This window comes from Ovis canadensis, chromosome 4 (genome assembly GCF_042477335.2).
Source record: "Ovis canadensis isolate MfBH-ARS-UI-01 breed Bighorn chromosome 4, ARS-UI_OviCan_v2, whole genome shotgun sequence".
In the NCBI taxonomy this organism is placed as follows: Eukaryota; Metazoa; Chordata; class Mammalia; order Artiodactyla; family Bovidae; genus Ovis; species Ovis canadensis.
Window position 1 is genome coordinate 58,602,042 of NC_091248.1, and position 10,320 is coordinate 58,612,361.

Sequence of the window (10,320 nt, forward strand, 5' to 3'; positions counted from 1 at the left end):
AGCGTATTTTGCCTGTTTCTTTAACTGCTGTATCCTCGAAACCCAGAAGAGTGCCTGGCTCTTAGTAAGTCCTCAATAAATGTTTGCTCAATGAATGGATAAATAAAACAAAGATAAGTCATGGTCTTACTTGATTTGCAACACTTACTTGAAAAATTTCAAAATTTTCATTAAAAACTTTTTAAAATGACACAGAAGCTTTGAATATCTCCTGATGATATGACCTATAACTATAACATCCAAAGCATCAGTGTTCTTTTCCAAATATTTTGGACATTCTATGTCTCAAGAATTAAGATCTCCTTTAATCTATCACTGTCAAGTCTAATGTAAGTATAACTATATAAACCACTCCTAATTTGTCATGAAAGGAGAGAAGAATTTAATTATAATGAAACATCTGCCCTTTGTTTTCTTTTTTTAATTTTCTCATTTTTTTTCTTTTTTTAAAAAATATTTATTTATTTTAATTGAAGGATAATTACTTTATAGTATTGTGATAGTTTTTGCCATACCTCAGTATGAATCAGCCATAGGTGTACATGTGTCCCCTCCATCCTGATGTCCTTTGTTTTCTTTGGCTCTGTAATTTCCTGATGATCTTAATTTGGGCCACCCATTTTCTGACTTCCGTGCCTCGCCTATTTCCAAGATACAGATATTAACAAAGAATCTTGCTTGGATTTCTTCTCTCGCTTGGCATTCTCTTATCCATTTTTATGGCTTCTGTTACCTCCTTTTTTAGATTGCTCTCAAATGTGGAAGTCCAATCTTGGCATTTCTTTTATTTTCTTTTTTAAATTTGTGTATTTATTTGGCTGTGCTGGGTCCCAGTTGTGGCACATGGGATCTTTCGTCGTGGCATGTGGGATCTAGTTCCCTGACCAGGGATAGAACCTGGGCCCCCTGCATTGGAAGCTCAGAGTCCTAGCCATTGGACCATAGGGAAGTCCCCAATCTTGACATTTCTTATTGGCTCCCAGTTCTACATTGTCCAGGGTGGTTACATCCATCTGGCCATCTTTCAAGTTCTCAAACCTCTTATATCTAAAATCACATTTACCTTTTTCCTTTGAAACTCTTTCCTATTCCAGTAACCCATTTCTGTTAATGACTCTGCATTCTTCCAAGTTTGGAACTGTTTCCAAGTATTGTAATCATTTGCGACTGTTTTTTTCACATTGTCAGATGTCAAGCCTTGCTGCTCATCCTTTTAGAATATCGTTTTAACCATCCTCCTCTTTGCTTTCAGTAGATCAGGGATGGGGCCTGAGACTATGCATTTCTAGTATGCTTCTGAGTCAGGCTGATGCGCTGCTGTACTGACTGCTCTTCGATGAACAAGGTTCGGCTCTAGGCTGACAGTGGCCACCTGACCTAGTTGCCCACTTCCCAGCCCATGGCCAAATCTGAGACTCAATTCTCTTTCAAAAATAGAGATTAAATATTGCCCTAGTCTTGCTTGAAAAGAAAAAATTTCTTTTCTATGTCATAGAAGATTTGGAAAGTTACAGAGTCAGAAAATAAAAAATTCAAATCAGCTACATGGTCATTAATACTTTGAGATATATTAATATATATGTATTTCCTTTTAGTTGTTTCTATATTGTAAATATATGTTCAGGTTATATCTGTGTTTTTCAAACCCTGAAAGGATTGTTTACAGCTTTCTTTTGTTTCCCAGTATAAAAATTTGCTAAGTGTATTGAATCCTCTGACTTACAAAGTAGAATCTGCCTTTTCTATATGATAAAATGCTTAATGCTCCTTTGCTCAATCTCCCTTACAGCTGGGAACTGAGGACTTGGTGCAGCCAAGCAGATGCATCCTCTAGGCTTTGATTCAGGACCTGGTGACTCAAAGCAGCAGGGATGACGCAGAATCCGTTCTGGCCAGGGCACAGGAGTGATGGCAGCTGCATCCGGTTTCCAGTGGCAGCAGAGACAGCTGTTCTGGGGCAGTGTGCAGTGTCCGGCATCTGAAGACTTGGCAGTGCAAGCCATGGGGTCAGTGCTTGGCAGCTGCCGTGATGACTTCACAGGAACAGCTCTGCAGGGTGTGCTGGGTGTGGTTCTTGCCCCGTGGTTTGTCTTCCCACCTTTACTTCTTAAATTAGTTTAAAAGTTAAATTAATTTACTGGCAATGAGCACTAATGATGTTAATAATAACTAACTCTTAGATACTAACAATAGCTGACTCTTAGATATTAACAATAACTAGCTTTGGGTAGTGCTTACTGTGTGCCAGGCAGATTTCAAAGTGCTTTATGTATATTATATACTGGTATTATTTCCAGTTTACAGATGATGAAACTGAGCTGCAGAGAGGACAGGTTACATGTTCAAGGTCATATGGCTAAATAGCAGCTCTGAAACTCTAATTTAGTCAGTCTTAACCTAGCTCTTAAGAGGTCTGATACATATAACATTTCATATCCAAATTTTTTCATATAATAGAAATTTTGTGAGCGTTTCCATGAATGCTCACATGTTCCTCTGAATATTTAAAGTAGTTGTATAATGTTCGCTTATAAGACCGATTCATGATTCATTTAACCAACTTGCTGTTGTTGGACATTAAGTATATCCTGGTGGCAAAACTTTTTTTCTTGTTTCGGTTAATACCCTTGACTGTTTCTCTAAGATAAAGTTCTAAGAGTGAAATGCTTGGTCAAAGGGCCTTCCAGAAATATTCCAGTTTACACATGCAGCAGTGTGTGGGAGCATCCTGTTTTCCTTGAGACCTTATTAGCACTGAATATTATTAACTTTTTAAAATTTGTGGTACTGAAAATGATACATAGTTTTCTTTTAAATCCAAAAGTCTTTAAATATTTAAAAATACATTTATTAACCATTTGTTCAGTTCTTTTTGTGAATTGACTGCCTCCATCACATGTGGGACAAAGTTGAAACTTAGAAGGCAATTCAAGGCCTTTCTACTCTGACCCCAACTACTTTCCTAACTAGTTCTCCTAAACATTCACCCAACACACCAGTGGGGATTATTTTGTGTTAGTTGAAACCATATGAGGATACTATGTCTGTAGACCAGAAAGTGACTGACTATTGGCAGTTTTATGTGGTTACACTGTGTAAATCTCCACACATTTGTTCTCCCACGAGTATTTTCACCAATGTCCCTGCCTGTCTCTGCTTCGTGAGATCCTTCGTGTTCTTGATGAGGCTGAGTTCACTGGCACGTCCCCTGCTCCTTTGCCATCCGTATCCTGTTCGCCTCTCACTGTAGCTGAGGTTACTGTAAATCACCCTTCTTCAGAATTTCCACTCTGTGTCTTTCCTGTCAGAGCTGTAGGATGGTCCCAGGGTACTGCAGCTGAATAATGTGTTTGCATCTGTGTGGCAGAGGCCAAGCCCTCTGCTGCTTTTTGCCAGTGGAGACTCTGTCTTATTTATTTTGGCAAAGCTAGCAGAGTTTCAGGCTCATAGCAGATACACAACAAATATCTGTTGACTTGAAGAACCAGTAATGCTAGGGCCCAGAAGGTGCCTTATTAGCCACGTATTCATTGTGGTTTCCTTCCACATTAAGTAAGAAAAAACATGTGTAACACTCTCTAATATCTTCTAATTTGACGGGTTCATATTGTATTTGGAATCAGTCCTCCTTATTTTGAATCCTCCATCCTTATAATTTTTTCCCTGTATTTTCAGATATGATCATTATATTGGAAGCAAGATTCTCAAGGATGAAAGAACACAGTTCTCTTGCTAGCTAAATAAGTAATCTATGCACTTCTTAGTTTTTCCTTTTTAACCATATTCACCTTTCTTGCTTGGGTGAACTTTCAGGAACTTTTAGTGACTTCCAGGAAATACTAATGCTAATGCTAAAGTTACTATAACAAGATTCAGGATCATCAAAAGAAAAACGTTTTTAAATAAACATTAAAAGCATTTCAACTGAGCCTTAAGACAAAGGCTTCTGTTTATAAAAGAGATACATAGTACATTCAGTTTAAATTGTACTTCAGAAAAAAAAAAAATTGTACTTCAGGAAAGAAAATCATGGAACCATATAACTTTAAAGGAGGAGAAGAACTCTCAAATATGTACTCAGTGTGTGCTGTCTGGTGGAAAAATCCAAGTGAGAGTGGAGGAGAGAAGATAAGTTTGGCTCCATATTCCCCCACCCAGTTAATTTTCAAATGATGTTTCAACCTTTGTTCATCTCTTACCTACATATCCTGCCCTTGCCATGCCTTGAATAAGTTCAGTTAGAAGCAGTGTCAGTGCCAGGCCTTGTGTTTTTTGGTGTTTTTTTTTTTTAATTTTATTTATTTATTTTTGGCTGTGCTCAGTCCTCATTGCTGTGATGGGTCCTCATTGCTGTGCATGGGCCTTCTCTAGCTGGGGCAAGCAGGGGCTCCTCTCTAGTTGTGGTGCACGGGCTTCTCGTTGCGGTGGCTTCTCTCGTCGCCAGCTCTTGCAGGCTCTAGAGTGGGCTCGGTAGTTGTGGCAGATAGGCCTAGTTGCTCCGAGGCATGTGGAATCTTCCTGGACCAGGGATCCAACCTGTGACCCCTGCATAGGCAGGCATATTTTTAACCGTTGGACCACCAGGGAAGTCCTCCTTTGTGTTTATACTCAGAAGGGACTGGGTGCCCTGACGTTGGCCTTTTCTTTCCTGCTTGGTCATTGGTATATGTGTGTTCAGCCTTTTACCTTTTGTAAGTGGGCTCCTCTAACCAGGGAGCTGGTTCAGTTACCAGACCCAAAGATCCAAAAGGTCTGTTTAAGATTTAAAATAGGGGATAGAATGTTACAATGAAGAAGACAGATATTAATAAAACCAGCTACTGACAAGAGCATAGAGAAACTGGAACCCTTCTGTACTGCCGTGGGAATGAAAAATGGTGCAGCTGCTTTGGAAGACAGTCTGGCGGTTTGTCAAATAGTTAAACATAGAGTTACTGTATGATTAAACAATTCCACTTCTAGGTATACAGAAGAGAAATGAAAATATATGTCCACACTAGAGCTTATGCTTGTACATGAATGTTCTTTGCAGTATTATTCAGAATAGCCAAAAAGTAGAAAAAAACCTAAATAATCATTTACTAATGAATAGATAAATAAAATGTGGAATGTTATTCAGCAATTAATAGGAATGAAGTAATGATACATGGTACAGCATGGATAAACCTTGAAAAGAGGCTGAGTGAAAGAAGCCAGTCATAAAGGACCACACATTGTGCAATTCTATGTGAAATTTCCACATAGGCAATTCTCTACAGATGGAAGTAGATTAGTGGTTGCCCAGAGTGCTGGCTAAGAGGGGTGGGGTTTCTTTTTGGTATAATTAAAAGTTCTAAAATTGATTGTGGTGATAGATATACAAGTTTGTTAATATACTAAAAGCCATTAAATTATATACTTTAAATAGGTGAATTGTACAGTATGTGAATTATATGTTAATAAAGTTGTAAAAAGGAAAGAATGTGTGTTCTTTTTTGTTGTTGTTGTTCTTTTCTTTTAATTTTGTCTCCTATTACTTCTCTGACTAGCTGGGCATTCCCAGCTTAACTTCACATTTGCTTTGCCCTTTAATTCCACTTGAAGTCCAGCCAAGACCTAATGTAACAGGGTAGAAGTTTAACTCACACTACAGCTCAGACGCAAAGAGAAAATGGAAGTTCTTTATTTAATCTATAATTAGTCTGGCTTTCCTCCTGAAGCCCAGCTAATGGATAGTGGGAAAAATGAATGGCATGTTTTGTTACCAGTCTCTGGGAGGCTGCTGGTATGGAAGGGAAGGCTGGAACTCATCTACCTGCTGTTAACACACACTATTCTTGCTGCAGCTAGATCCACTCAAATGACCAGTGGACAGTGTGGTGCTCCATATGTATGATTCTGAATTTTTGGCTTGATTCTTGATTCCGTGCCTTGCTTTGGCCTCTGTTTTTTGTGTGATTCAGGACTTGCTTTGACTGGCTGTGTGTGCTCCGTAACTCATGATGGCTCTTTGATTACTGGCTCTGTCTTGAGCACAGGCTCCTAGTCAGTGCCTGTGACCTGGGTTTGCTGTAGCTGGTCACAGAGATTCATTGTTTTATTCTCCTAGTCGTGGCTTCTTATGCCACCTCTATGATCAGTAGGAGTTCAGATGACGAGCATTTTGTGGTTTCCCGCAGCATTAGAATGTGTGCTGCTGCTGCTGCTAAGTCGCTTCAGTTGTGTCCGACTCTGTGCGACCCCATAAATGGCAGCCCACCAGGCTCCACCGCCCCTGGGATTCTCCAGGCAAGAACGCTGGAGTGGGTTGCCATTTCCTTCTCCAATGCAGGAAAGTGAAAAGTGAAAGTGGAGTCACTGAGTCGTGTCCAACTCTCAGCAACCCCATGGACTGCAGCCTACCAGGCTCCTCTGTCCATGGAATTTTCCAGGCAAGAGTACTGGAGTGGGGTGCCATTGAGTGCGTGTCAAGTCACTTCAGTTGTGTCTGACTCTGTGACCCCATGGATGTAGCCCGCCAGGCTTCTCTGTCCAGGGATTCTCCAGGCAAGAATATTAGAGTGGGTTGTCATGCCCTCCTCCAGGGGATCTTCCCTATCCAGGGATTGAACCTGTGTCTCTTATGTCTCCTGCATTGACAGGCGGGTTCTTTACCATTAGCACCACCTGGGTGAAGGCAATGGCACCCCACTCCAGTACTCTTGCCTGGAAAATCCCATGGACGGAGGAGCCGGGTGGGCTACAGTCCATGGGGTCGCTAAGAGTCAGACACAACTTAGCGACTTCACTTTCACTTTTCACTTTGACGCGTTGGAGAAGAAAATGGCAACCCACTCCAGTGTTCTTGCCTGGAGAATCCCAAGGACGGGGGAGCCTGGTGGGCTGCCATCTATGGGGTCGCACAGAGTCGGACACAACTGAAGCAACTTAGCAGCAGCAGCAGCAGCAGGGAAGCCCCAATAGAATAGAATACATGCACGTATTCCCTTCTTTGGAAACTGTATTTAAAAGCACTCTAAAGTGTTTTAAATAAAATTTGCCGTGTTTTTGTAATTTTGTATTAATGATGCTATGAGTACTTTTTTTTTTTAGTAATCTTTCTCTCTTTATCTACATCTATATCCGTATTTTTTTGGCAAGAGGGCTATTGCAGTTTGAATGGAGCAAAGTATAGAATAGTAACATATTTGTTGGTCTGGAGGGAGATAGCCTATGATGTACATGTGTTTTTTTGATGCTGTTGTCCTTATTATTTTTAAATTTATTTTTCATTGGATGTTAATTGCTTTACAATGTTGTGTTGGTTTCTGCCATACAACAATGTGAATCAGCCATAAGTATACATATATCCCCTCCCTCTTGAATCTTCCTCCCAGCACTACCCATGCCACCTCTCTAGGTTATATGTACTTTAAAAATTGTTTTAGTTTGGCCAATCCAAGTCAATGATGTGACGGTTTGGAAAGCAGTTTGAAGTAATATATTAATTGAAAAAAGTATGGACTCAAGCAGTTCAAACCTATATTGCTCAAGGGTTAACTATTTACTGGCTATTTTGAGAAGTTTTTTTTCTGAATATTATTTTGTTATATAAACAACCAAAAGCAAAAAGGAAATAAAGAGCCTCTTGATGAAAATGAATGAAGAGAGTGAAAAAACTGGCTTAAAACTCAGCATTCAAAAAAACGAAAATCACGGCATCTGGTCCCATCACTTTATGGCAAATAGATGGGGAAACAATGGAAACAGTGACTTTATTTTCTTGGGCTCCAAAATCACTGCAGATGGTGACTGCAGCCATGAAATTAAAAGATGTTTGCTCCTTGGAAGAAAAGCTATGACCAACCTCAGTTCAGTTCAATTCAGTTCAGTCACCCAGTCATGTCTGACTCCCTGTGACCCCATGAATTGCAGCACGCCAGGCCTCCCTGTCCATCACCAACTCCCGGAGTTCACTCAGACTCAGTCCATCGAGTCAGTGATGCCATCCAGCCGTCTCATCCTCTGTCGTCCCCTTCTCCTCCTGCCCCCAATCCCTCCCAGCATCAGAGTCTTTTCCAATGAGTCAACTCTTCGCATGAGGTGGCCAAAGTACTAGACAGCGTATTAAAAAACAGAGAGTTTACTTTGCCAAGAAAGATCCATCTAGTCAAAGCTATGGTTTTTCCAGTAGTCATGTATGGATGTGAGAGTTAGACCAGAAAGAAAAGCTGAGTGCCAAAGAATTGATGCTTTTGAACTGTGGTGTTGGAGAAGACTCTTGAGAGTCGCTTCGGCTGCAAGAAGAGCCAACCAGTCAAGGAAATCAGTCCTGAATATTCATGGGAAGGACTGATGCTAAAGCTGAAACTCCAATACTTTGGCCACCTGATGGGAAGAAATGACTCTTTAGAAAAGACCCTGATGCTGGGAAAGATTGAAGGCAGGAGAAGGGGACAACAGAGGATAAGATGCTTGGATGTGACTCTATGGGCATGAGTTTGAGAAAGCCCTAGGAATTGGTGATGGACAGGGAAGCCTGGTGTACTGCAGTCCACAGGGTTGCAAAGAACTGAATCGATTGAACTGAATTGATAAACAACCAAAAATATTTCAAAATTAATATTTATTCAGGACTGAATAGTGTCATACAGTCTGAGAGCCAATGTGAGGACAGTCTTTTTCTTTTTTTCTTACCAAATAATATATTGTTTGGGGAAGGAAAATTCAAATTTAAAAATATTTAAGAGACTTTCCTGGGAGTTCAGTGGTATAGACTCCATGCTTCCTCTGTAGGGGGCATGGGCTGATCTCTGGTCAGAGAACTAAGATATCACATATAAATGCAATTTTTTTTTGACTGTGCCCTACGACATGCAAGATTTTAATTTCCCAACCAGGGGATTGAACCTGCACCCCCTGCAGTGAAAGCACAGCTTTCACTTAACCACTTAACTACTGGACCACTAGGGAAGTCTGCATACTGAGTTTACAAAAAGACAAACTTGATTAAAATATTTGATTACTAAATAAATAGGGATTTGAGAATGTATTTTTTTTAGTAGTTATTTATTTATTTGGCTGTGCCGTGACACATGGGATCTTAGATCTTCTTTGAAGCATACTGGATCTTTAGTTGCAGCATGTGGGATCTAGTTCCCTGATCAGGGATCAAACCCAGGCCCCCTCCATTGGGATCATGAAATCTTAGCCACTGAAACACCAGGGAAGTTTTGAGAATGTATTTTTTTGGAGAATGTACTTTATAAGATCTTTTATTCAATAGAAGCTGTCTATGTGTCTATTATGTACATATATGTAAATTTAAAATTCATGGATATATATGTAAAGATATAAAATAAATATGCATATATAAATAATAAATGCATGTATGTATTCTTAGGTATAGTGCCTAAGATTCAACTGGACATAATTTTCACATTATCACTTAATCAAAATCATACCTGTTAATTCATAAATTATACCTGTTAATTCACACAAAAAATGAAAGGTTGATAATGACAGTGTAAAACAGGTGTACTCTTTTGAGTATTTATTGCTTATTCAGATATTCAAAAGTATTAAGGAGGTATAAAAAAATGCCCAAGTCATTTCTAACAACACTAAAGCAGCTAGAAGTAACACTAATAAAACATGTGAAATTACATAGGTCACTAGACCTAAAAAACTGTTATAATGGAGGACAAAGAACAGCCAAGCAAGAAAAGGAAAAATTGGAAATGAGAAGAGGGAAAAGAAGGACTGAGCTAACCAAAGCCCTGGAAGGATCACTGGCATTCAGCATGGAAGAGTATAACATAGGAAAAATGTGCTTATACAAGTTAACCAGTGACTGCAAGAACTTTGCTTCCCTGGTGGTTTAGAGGATAAAGCGTCTGCCTGCAATGCAGGAGACCTGGGTTCGATCCCTGGGTTGGGAAGATCCCCTGGAGAAGGAAATGGCAACCCACTCCAGTATTCTTGCCTGGAGAATCCCATGGACAGAGGAGCCTGGAGGGCTACAGTCCACGGGGTCACAAAGAGTCGGCCATGACTGAGTGACTTCACTTCACTTCAACAAGGACTTTATGTACTGTTCTTACATAGCTCATACCTCTCATTCAATTTGTACTGATTGGGATACAGATTAGACAGACTGCTGTATCCAAAGGGCCCAACATATAAAGACAGCAGGTAAAATCCAGGGTCTGTAAGGTGACTTGACATAGTCCTCAGTGTCTGGGACCAAGGCTCCCTCTATTTTATGGCTTTGCCATTCTTAAAGATGTTGCCTTAATCATTCACACCACTGAAAATGGCTCCTTACCACACCAACTGAGTCCACATTCCAGCCAGTAGAAA

The 10,320-nt window shown here is 40.0% G+C and overlaps 1 long non-coding RNA gene across 1 annotated transcript in view; it reads left to right on the forward strand.

The window, feature by feature from the left end:
* LOC138439251 (uncharacterized) overlaps positions 1-5,458 on the forward strand; it is a 73,557-nt gene extending 68,099 nt beyond the window's left edge. Inside the window, exons 6-7 of the long non-coding RNA XR_011256658.1 lie at positions 1,790-2,056; positions 3,676-5,458. This is a non-coding gene — a long non-coding RNA (uncharacterized lncRNA). The remainder of the gene's footprint in view (positions 1-1,789; positions 2,057-3,675) is intronic.
* The last annotated feature ends 4,862 nt before the right edge of the window (positions 5,459-10,320 follow it).